The following is a 10417-nucleotide window of genomic DNA, read 5'->3' on the forward strand; positions in this document are numbered from 1 at the left end:
CAGCCACATATACCTGAGCTGATGGGTTCGAATCCAGCCCGGGCCTGCCTAACAACAATGATGTTTGCAACCAAAAAGTAGTCAGGCATTGTGGTGGGCACCTGTAGTCCCAGCTACTCGGGAAGTTGAGGCAGGAGAATCACTTGAGCCCAGGAGTTGGAGGTTTCTGTGAGCTGTGATGCCACAGCACTCTATCCAGGGCAACAGCTTGAGGCTCTGTCTCAAAAAACAATAAAAAAAATAAGATTTATTCCTATTCTTTTGTCTAAGAAATTTATGTTTAGTTCTTATAATCATTTCTTTGAACCATGGTGTGCTTATGTTTTATATGGCCTGAGTTGAGTCTAACGTTATTTTTTGCATGGGGTAACCAAGTTGTCCCAGTACCATTTGTTGGAAAACTATTTTTTTACCTACAGAATTATTGTGGCATTGTCCCGTCCTGTGGGACACGGTTATTCCTGGGGCGAGGGGGACCCAGCCTGTAAAAGAATAGGCGAGAAAGAGGAAGCGAGACCAAGCAGATTTCTTGTCAAGGTCCGTTTTAATGGAGGTAACAGGTCAGTTTTTAAGGCACTCAGAGAAGACAAGGGGTGGGGCAAAGGAATGCGGGAGTTGAAGCTTGCATCAATCTCCTGCTGGGAATGTAAACGATGTGTCTGAAACATTTTATGGCTTCTCTGGGAAGAACAGCTCCTTGTCTGATAAGGGAAAAGCAGCTCCTTATCTGATAAAGGTTAGCATACTCCCGAGGGTGGGGATGGGCGGCCATCTGGCGTCATTTGGCTCCTGACATGGCATCTTTGTAAAAAGTTAATTGAATGTAAAGGTAAGTGGTTTATTTCTGGAATATTAGTAATATTTTATAGATTTCTACATTTATTCTTATTCAAGTACCACCTTTATTGTGTATTATGGCTTTGAAGTAAGTCTTAAAATTGGAAAATGTGAGTCCTCCAACTTAGTGTTTCTTGTTCAAGATTGTTTTGGTTATTCTGGGTGCCAAACCTTCCATAAAAATTTTATATTATATTATAAATTTCTACAAAAAGATAGATAAATATTTTTAGGGCTTACATTAACTCTTCAGATAATTCTGAGAACTACTGCCATGTTGACAACTTTATGTCTTCCAATCCATGAATATAAGATTCCTTTCTAGTCATTTAGGTCTTTCATTTTTTCCAATTAAAAATGTAAATTTCGTAAGTTTTTTATTCTTTTTGATGCTATTGCAATGGAATTGTTTTCTTAATTTCATTTTCAGATTGTCTATTCATAGAAGATAGAAATATAATTGATTTTTATGTTTTAGTATTTTATCTTGAAACCATACTGAGCTCATTTACTAAGTTGAAAAGTTTTTAAGGAGATGTCTTAGAATTTTCCATATATATGATGAGGCCATCCACACATGGAGGATGATATACATTTTCCTTTCTAATTGAAATGTATTTCATTTTATTTTCTTGTCTAATGACCCTTATTAAAACTTGCAACACATCATGGACTAGAAGTGATAAAAATCAATATTCTATATTTTCTCAAGATCTTAGGGAAAACATTTCATCCTTTCACAAATAAGTATATTTGCTTGTGATATGTACCTATTGTAGATGGCTTTTATCAGGTTAAAGAAGTTCCATTTAATTTCAAGTTTGTTCAATGTTTTCATCACACAAAGATATGGGATTTTGGCAATTGCCTTTTCTGCTTTTATCATGAATATGAGGTGGTCTGAGGAGGTTATTCTATTGACTTAATTTAATTAATATTGGTTTTAGTATGCAATTAATTAGTTTTTGGATATGAAACCAACTTTGCTTTCCTGGGCTAGATTCCAGTTTATCATGACGTGTAATAATTATGCTTCTGGAATCACTTTTCTAGTATTTTGTTTAGTGTATTTATATCTATATTTAATAAAATATATTAGTCTATAGTTCTGTTTTCTTATAATGTCATTGTTTGGTAATAGTATCAGTATAATAGTAACCTCATAAGATGACTTAGAATGTGTTTCTTCCTTATAAGTTTTTAAGAAAGTTTGCAAACAGTTTGTATTTAATTCTGCATTAAATATTTGGTTCTACAGTTAACAAATCTTTTCCTCCATATCAAATTAGCTGCATCATGTACAAAATTTACGATATTTTTATTTTAATATTAATTATTTTCAGAATAAGTTTTTAAATGTCAATTTTTATTTTTCTTAACCTCTTTGATATTTCTGAATGTGTTGTTTAATTTTAACATATTTCTGAATTTCCCAAATTTATTATTGCTTTCTAATTTCTCTATCTTTTAGTTAAAAAATAAAAACCTTGTATGTTTTCAATCCTGAGGTGTTTTTCATGGCCTAGCATATGAATGTCCCACAGACATACAGACCTGAGAAAAATGTATATTCTGCGGTTACTGTATGGAATTTTCTGTAGCTGTCTTTTAAGTCTAGTTATTTTATAGTAGTTTAACATCTTCAGTTTTCTTGTTGATCATCTGTCAAATGCATACATTATCGGAAGTGTGGTACTAAAATCTGCATATATTATTGTGAAACGTCTCCTTCTTTCAGTGCTTTCAGGTTTGGCTTCATGTTTTTATTTTTTGATTTTTTTTTCCTCTGTCAAGGTAATATATGTCTAAAATTGTTAAGACTTCCTTGTGGCATATATCTCTTATACTTACAAAATGCCTACTTTTGTCTATAAGAGTATTTTTTTGTCTGATATTAACAGTCTCTTTTGTCTGGTATTAATAGAGTGACCAGACGTCGCGCTTTTGGTGGGACAGTCCAGCTTTTTAACAACTTGTCCCGTGTCCCTCAACGTGTTTAAAAAGTCCCAATTTTTGGAAAGAATGCATGAACAGGTGGGAGAACAGGAAGGGAATATGTGGTTTTCGACTGCCATGTGGCTATTTTGCCAGAATATGAATTTTATATTTTTGTTAATTTTATAATGTTAAACTGTAATAATAAATAATTGTTGAGAAGTGATTATTGAGAACTGCTTATCAAAGTTTGCATTGTTGTCAGGTCTTGCCCTGCCCCATCCCCTGCCCCCCAACCCCCGCCATGTTGTCCTGCTTTACCAATGTTAAAATCTGGTCACTCTAGGTATTAACACAGTCACTTCGAGAATTTAGAGTTGCTGTAACTTTTTCCATGTTTTAATTGAACATATATGCATCTTTGAATCAAATGGATTCTCCTATTAACAGCATGCAGTTGGATTGCTTTTTTTTACTTCTCTGCCTTTTCACTGCATTACTTAAGCAACTCATAGTTGTTTTTATTAATGATGTCAGATTTGTCTTTTTCTTTTTTCTTTTCCGTCCCTTTGTTTTGTTGTTGTTCTTACCCTTTCCTCCTTTCCTGTTTTCTTTTGTATTAAGTAAACATTTACTTACGTAATATTTTAATTCTATTAATGCTTTTTCAGTGTATTGTTGCGACCCCTCGGGCTCCTGTGGCCCTGGTCTCAGTTAGCGCAGGAAGGAATCAGGCGAGAAGCGGATTAGAAGTACAAGCTTGTGGAAGGTGGGCTACCCCTTACTTTCCGGGTAGCCCCAAGCAACCTGCACCAGCCTTTTATTGAGCCAGAACAACACAGGTGAGGGGAGTAATTAACAATGACTACATGCTGAGGGCACGGGCTCCTCCCACAAGGAACTCCTGTGGAGGAATGGCCCCAGGTCCATGCCTCAGCTGCAGATCATCTTGCTCGGATGTTGGCATCTCCTACAGTGTATGTTTTTACTTTTTCAGTTACTGCTTTAAGAATTACCTTTACCTGCCATCTTTACTTGCCAAAATCTATGTTAAAACACACTTCTGCGCTGCTGGTGGGAATGCAAACTAATACATTCCTTTTGGAAAGATGTTTAGAGATCACTTAGGGATTTAAAAATAGACCTGACTTCTGATCCTTCAATTCCTCTACTAAGTATATATCCAGAAGACCAAAAATCACTTTATAACAAAGATATTTGCACCAGAATGCTTATTGCAGCCCAATTCATAATTGCTAAGTCATGAAACAAGCCCAAATGCCTGTAGACCCATGAATGGATTAACAAATTGTGGTATATGTACACCATGGAATATTATGCAATGTTAAAAAAAGATGGAGACTTTATCTCTTTCATATTTACATGGATAGAGCTGGAACATATTATTCTTAGCAAAGTATCTCAAGAATGGAAGAAAAAGTATCCAATGTACTCAGCCCTACTATAAAAGCAATTTATAGCTTTTATATGAAATCTATAACCCAACTATAGCCCAAAAAGAAGGGGAAAGCAGAGAAGGAGTAGAGGGAGGGATAGTTGGAGGGTGGGTAATTTGTGGGACCACACCTATGATGCATTTTACAAGGGTATATGTTAAATTTATTAAGTGTAGAATATAAATGTTTTAACACAATAACCAAGAAAATGTGGTGAAGACTATGTTAACCAGTTTGATGAAAATATTTCAAATGGTATATAAAACCAGCACATTGTACCCTATGATTGCATTAATATACATAGCTATTATTAAAAAAAAATAAACTGTACTGATTTAATTTTAGGGTTATAGAAATGTTATTCTTATATAGGTAGAATACCCTCTATATCAGGGTTCTCCACCTTCTTAATGCCATGACCCTTTAATACAGTCCCTCATGTTGTGGTGAGCCCCAACCGAATTTTATGGTCACCACAACATGAGGAACTGTCTTAAAGGGTCACAGCATTAGGAAGGTGGAGAACCACTGCTCTATGTGCTATTATTGTGTCTAGTGAGGTTACAAACCAAATAACACATTGAATAATTATTACACTATATAATTTTATGTGTACCTAAAATCCCAAGAAACAAAGGAGAATGATTACATATTTATGGTGGTATTGTACTAAGTTTCTTATTGACACTTTCTTGCTCTCCTTGTTTGTTCCTGTGAATTTAATCTACCAACTGGGGTCATTTATCTGCTTTAATGCATCTCTGCTCCCACTCATCTGCTTTCTGTTGTTATTAATAAATATATGGCATTTTATTACATTATTATTCCAGTATTATTATAACATAAGTAACTATATGTATGTATATATAGTTATGTGATATTTCTTTAAAATTTAGTTAATGGAAGAACAAAGAACAAACGTGCATCTTTATTCTCTTTTGTAATGAGTAATTACCTTTACTGGTACTCTATACTTTGTTGTGTGTATTAAAGTGAACATTTCGTGTCACTTGCTTTCAGCGTCAGGAACATCCTTTGATGATTTTTTTACAAGGTAAGTCTACTAGCAATCAGTTCTGTTTCTGTTCACCTTGGACTATCTATTTTAGCTTTATTTTTGAAATGAGCTTTTTTATATATAACACTTTTGCTGATAGCTTTTCTTTGACTTCTTTAGGAGTAAATATATCATGACTTCTGTAGGAGTGAATATTTCATTATGCCCTCCAATGACATTGTAGTTAATTTGGGGAGTTTTGTATGTGATCAGTAACTTTTGTACTAACCCTAAATTTTTCTCTTCTTGTGTTCAAATTTTTATCTTTGTCTTTAGTATTTTCACTAGGATGTGTCCCTGTGTGAATCATTTTTGCATTTATTGTTCTGGATTTCATTGCATATCTTGGATATGTATGGTATTTTTACAATCAAATTTGAGAAGTTTTTAAACATTATTTCTTTAAATATATTTTTTCTTATCCTTTCTCACTCTCCACTCATTCTAGTATGTCTACTATGTGTATAGTTGCTATGCTGAATGGTTTCTCATTTCTATGTTAATGTTTTTTTCATTTTCCCCCTTCTAGTTTGAATTGTGTATTCGGTCTTCAAGTTTGCTGATTCTTTCTCTTGCTATTTTTTATTTACCCTTGAATCTCTCTAATAAATTTCTTATTATTTTTGTTTGTTTTCAAAAAAGTTTATGACTTGAAGTACTAATATAACTAATGCCTAATGTTCTCAGCAAGAGAAGAGGTGTTCAACAATGGAAGCTTACAAATAATAAATTCATGCAGGCAAATGTTAGAAATACCTATTTTTATTCCAAAACAGGAGAGATTCCGGCCCAAAGATTCAAAGATATTTTAACAGATGGACAAAATATTTGAGTTACATCCATACGTCAATTTCAAATTCATCAAACAATTCATAGCTTCTAATTTAGCTGTTTTATTTCAGTATATTTAAGGGATACAAGTGAGTTTTGTTACATGTATTTGTGTGTAATTAAAAATTTTTATTTTATTCTTTTTTGTAATTTCTATAATTATACTATGTTTAATATTTATTAAAATACTGTCATTATAGCTTTCTTTACTTCTTGTGGTATGGTGTGGTTGCCTTCAACTCTTTGAACATATTTAAAATGACTGCTTTGAAGTTTTTGCCTTCAAAGTCTTCCAGTTGGGCTCTCACTGGTAGTTAACCAAATTTTCATAATTTATTTTCCTGTTTGATTTGTGTTTTTTGTTTTGAATGGCTTTTTTTCTTTCTGTTAGATTTTTTTACTTGAGATGCTTCTTTTATATAGTCACTTTTCTGCAATGTATATTCAAGTTCACTTTTCTGCAATGTATAATCTGGTATTTATCCTGTGCAGTGAATAATTCATGAAATACATTGCTTTTGTTTTAGGAATTTTAATTTGGTTCCTTACATATCTTCTTTATCTTTATCAAACATACTTAAATTTCTTCTTGATTATTAAATATGTGAAATAGAGTTAACAGCTTCTGCTTCAATGTCCCAGTCTGCTAATTCTATCACCTAGATAATTTCTGAGTTAGTTTTGATTCCTTTATTTTTTTTCATCTCCTTGTGTGTTTCTTTGTTCTTCCTGCTTTTCTTCTGCTGTGGAGACTTTTGCCATATATTACACATTGTGTTTTGGACATTTTTCTCTTTAATGATTAAAAAAAAGAGTTTAAAAAGATTCCTGTTCCTTTGGTTTTTATTTTTAATAAGGATTAAAATAATTGGTACATAATCAGGCTTACAGCCTATTGATCATTTAGTTGTTATTAGGAGAGAAAAGGAGACTTAATTTTTGTGAATGACTGAACTGCTTTTGGAATACTTCACTTGCGGTATTTGTGAATCATAGCTTCCATGTTAATTGGTGGAGGCAGGAACTATTTGCATCCATCCCTGTTGGAATTGCTGAGATTATTCTAGTTCAAGAGATACTTTTTCACATGCAAGAGCTGATTTGTATTCAGCTGAAAAGTATCATTTTAATGTTTTGAAAATATTTAAGTTATCTCTTCTATGCAGCTCTGTTCTATCTGGAACCCTGCCCTGCTAACTTTAGTGACCTTGGACTTCCTGAAATCCTGACTATATCCACAATTTAGAAGTTTCACTCTGCTCTGAATGGGTTTCTTCTCCTGAACTGCAGCCCTGGAACTACCTCTGTGCAGTAAACTGAGACGATTGTATGGCTACCACGTTTGTTTTCTGCTTTTCAAAAATCTCAGACCCTTATTGCCCAATGGCTCATATCTTGAAAACCATTGATGTATACATTGTTTCTGACTTTTTGGTTGTTTTATACAGGCGAATAAATTCCTATCTTGCTATTCCATTTTGGCTGCAAGTGGAAGTGTTTGGGTTTCCCAATTCCTATCTTCCTCAGCACCTCACTTTTTCATCATTCCCCCAATCTTTTCATCACTCTCCCTGCTTAGTTGCACTTGTTTTCATTTCCTGACCAAACATTTCCAGCCTTCAATAAGTGACTGTTATTTCTAGCCCGTAAGAAAGCAGCTTGCCTAGTGCCTGTGTCTCGGAAGGTGCCCTTTTCCTTTCTCTCTGTTTTACTTGTTTTTATTCCCAGTCCTCCGTATCTCAAACATCCAACACAGTCTTATTTATTATTCTCAATTTCTTATTTATTTTCTCTTCTTTTCTTTTCCTTTTTTTCTTCAGAGACAAACAGTGTATTAGGTGCTCAATACACCAAACACAGTTTGTGACAGCACTCAAGTAATATCCAAACTCTGGGGAAGCAGGAGTCAAATCAGTAAGAAAACTGGGTGTCATTTCAGGAATTCAAACATGATATTTAACAGTTTTCTTTTTTCTTGTAGTGAAAAGAACATTGGCAATAATATTAGTTATTTGACCTTGTGTAAATATGTATTTCCCAGTGAGCTTCAGTTTCCCTCTGTTAAATAAAACAAGGGAACTAGATGCTTTGACTAGGACTATAATTTAAAAAGTGAAGAAAACAAGGAATATGGAGCAAGGGAGAGAAGGAATGGAATCTTTGGTGGGATTAAAGATAACAAAACTCACTGACATTCTTTACATTGAAATGTGTGTTCTATGTCTGTTCCTTAGAATACGGTCACTTTGCCTCAATAAGAGAAAAGAACATGTGGAAGTAATGAACCATAGTTAGTCTCAGATCTTAAAATACGGGGCCTCCACCTTTTGTTTTTTGGAGAACTCTGTTGCTGGGAGTTCAGAGCTATCCTTTCAGGCAACTTTTACAACTAAATGACCCCCAAAACATCACACTGGAAAGTTTGGCTTTCCAGTAAGATGTCCCAAGTCCCACATGTGTCCAGCCCACATGTGGGCTTTCCAGTAAGAGTCCCAAGTTAGCCCTTGTGGCCATCCTCAGCAAGGTGTCAGAATCATGAATGCTGCCACCCTGACTGCCCCAGATGAGCCCACTTGCTACTGAATGAGACTGGGTAACTTCTTTGGGTGCCATGTGGACCAAAAGACACCTGGGAGGGGGATTGTACGATGAGTAATTCCTTCTCTGAAGAGAAAGGGCTCACTGGTTTTGCACTGGCTAATACGGACACACTGGCTTTCTGACATTGTAACCCATGCTTCTCGATTGTCTGTCTATCTATCAACTCTCTATCATTTGCCTATCATTTACCAACTATATAACCATTGCTTCCTTAATGTTTCTTTATCTCTTTCTTTCTCTGTGCTAGTTAGAACCCACTGACAAGATTTTGAATCTCATCAGTTAATAATTGATGGTTTGAGAAACACTGACCTTTTCCAGCCTAGTTCTGTGTCATTATTGAGAGATAATGAATAAGCTGGAATCCTATCTTAAAGTAATAATGACTTGAACTTAAAGTAATAATCACTCTGTACATGTCCTGAGTTAGAAAGAAAAAGGCCATCACTCTAAGGGATAAGGTCCTTAGATTTATACTTCCTTTCAATTTTAAGGTAGGTTTAAATTGTTTATAAATGTATAGTTAAGAGTAAGTTAATGCCTATTGCTTAGAAATAATTTTTTACATTTTAATAAATTTAATATCTCTTTTTCTTTGCAGTATTTAATTGCACTCATGATCCCTATGTTATCACTGCTGTTCATTAGAGCTTGACCTCAGCATGGCCTTGGAACACTGTTGGACATGCAATCTAATTCAGTATAGAGAGAAGGTGTCCAATTCTTTCTGTTTAATATCTATAGAGATGACACCCAGGAGATGTCGATAGTGAAGGAAGAAAGAAAGAAAGTAAAACTTTTCTTTTTCTTCTCTTTATTCTTTTCCCTTTCTTTTGACTGGACCAGACTCATGACATGCCTTGTTTGGCAACAGAAGAGATAATGGTTTGTTACTAAGCCTCCTGCTGGGGATCAAACATGTACATTTTCTGGAACATTTCTTGAACTATCTCTTGGCAGCCAAGAGCAGCTGCTGTTGACAGGAACTTAGCAGGGAGATGCAGTTTGGTGAGGGACCAGCAACCCCAGCCCCAAGCAATAGTGACAACACTTTTTCATGCATCCTACGTCTTCTTTCTTTATCTGTTGCAAATAATTTTTCTCATGAACAAGTATGTCTTAATAGTGAATCATTACAATACCTGAAGATACCTGTTGAAAACTGAATACACCTGGTTGAAATATTTAGAAACTCAAAGGGCCAAAATCTCTTAGAAGATAATTTTTCTCAACAACACTATCTTTGGGGAAGTATAATTATGTTTCTAAGAAACTTTTTTAACTGCAATGAATATTGCCTTTGAAATCTTTTGTGGTTTGATATAGAGGAATAAAAATCATAAAGCTAAGAGAACCAAATGACCTCTTTGGGAAGTGATATTGTTTCTTTTAAGTAGGCCTTTTGGTGAATTCACTTTCACTGTTCATGGACTGAGAATTCACATCAGAAACAGTGTGAGTCCCTCAATAGAATTAAAGTTTTGCCCAAGGTCACATAGCTCCTTAGCAGGACTAATTTGAACTCTTAGTTCTTAACCTCAGACCAGTAGTATTTTGATGACTTTTTGGTCACAAAACTCAAGTAAATCACCTGTTTTAGATAAACAAATTTGCCTCAGTTAAGAGAGTTATTTATCTCAAAAGCGATTTCTCAAATCTTACAAATTTCCATTATACAGATGGAAAAAATATGGCAAAA

This window comes from Otolemur garnettii, unplaced genomic scaffold, assembly GCF_000181295.1.
Source record: "Otolemur garnettii isolate 467f Iridium unplaced genomic scaffold, OtoGar3 scaffold00173, whole genome shotgun sequence".
In the NCBI taxonomy this organism is placed as follows: domain Eukaryota; kingdom Metazoa; phylum Chordata; class Mammalia; order Primates; family Galagidae; genus Otolemur; species Otolemur garnettii.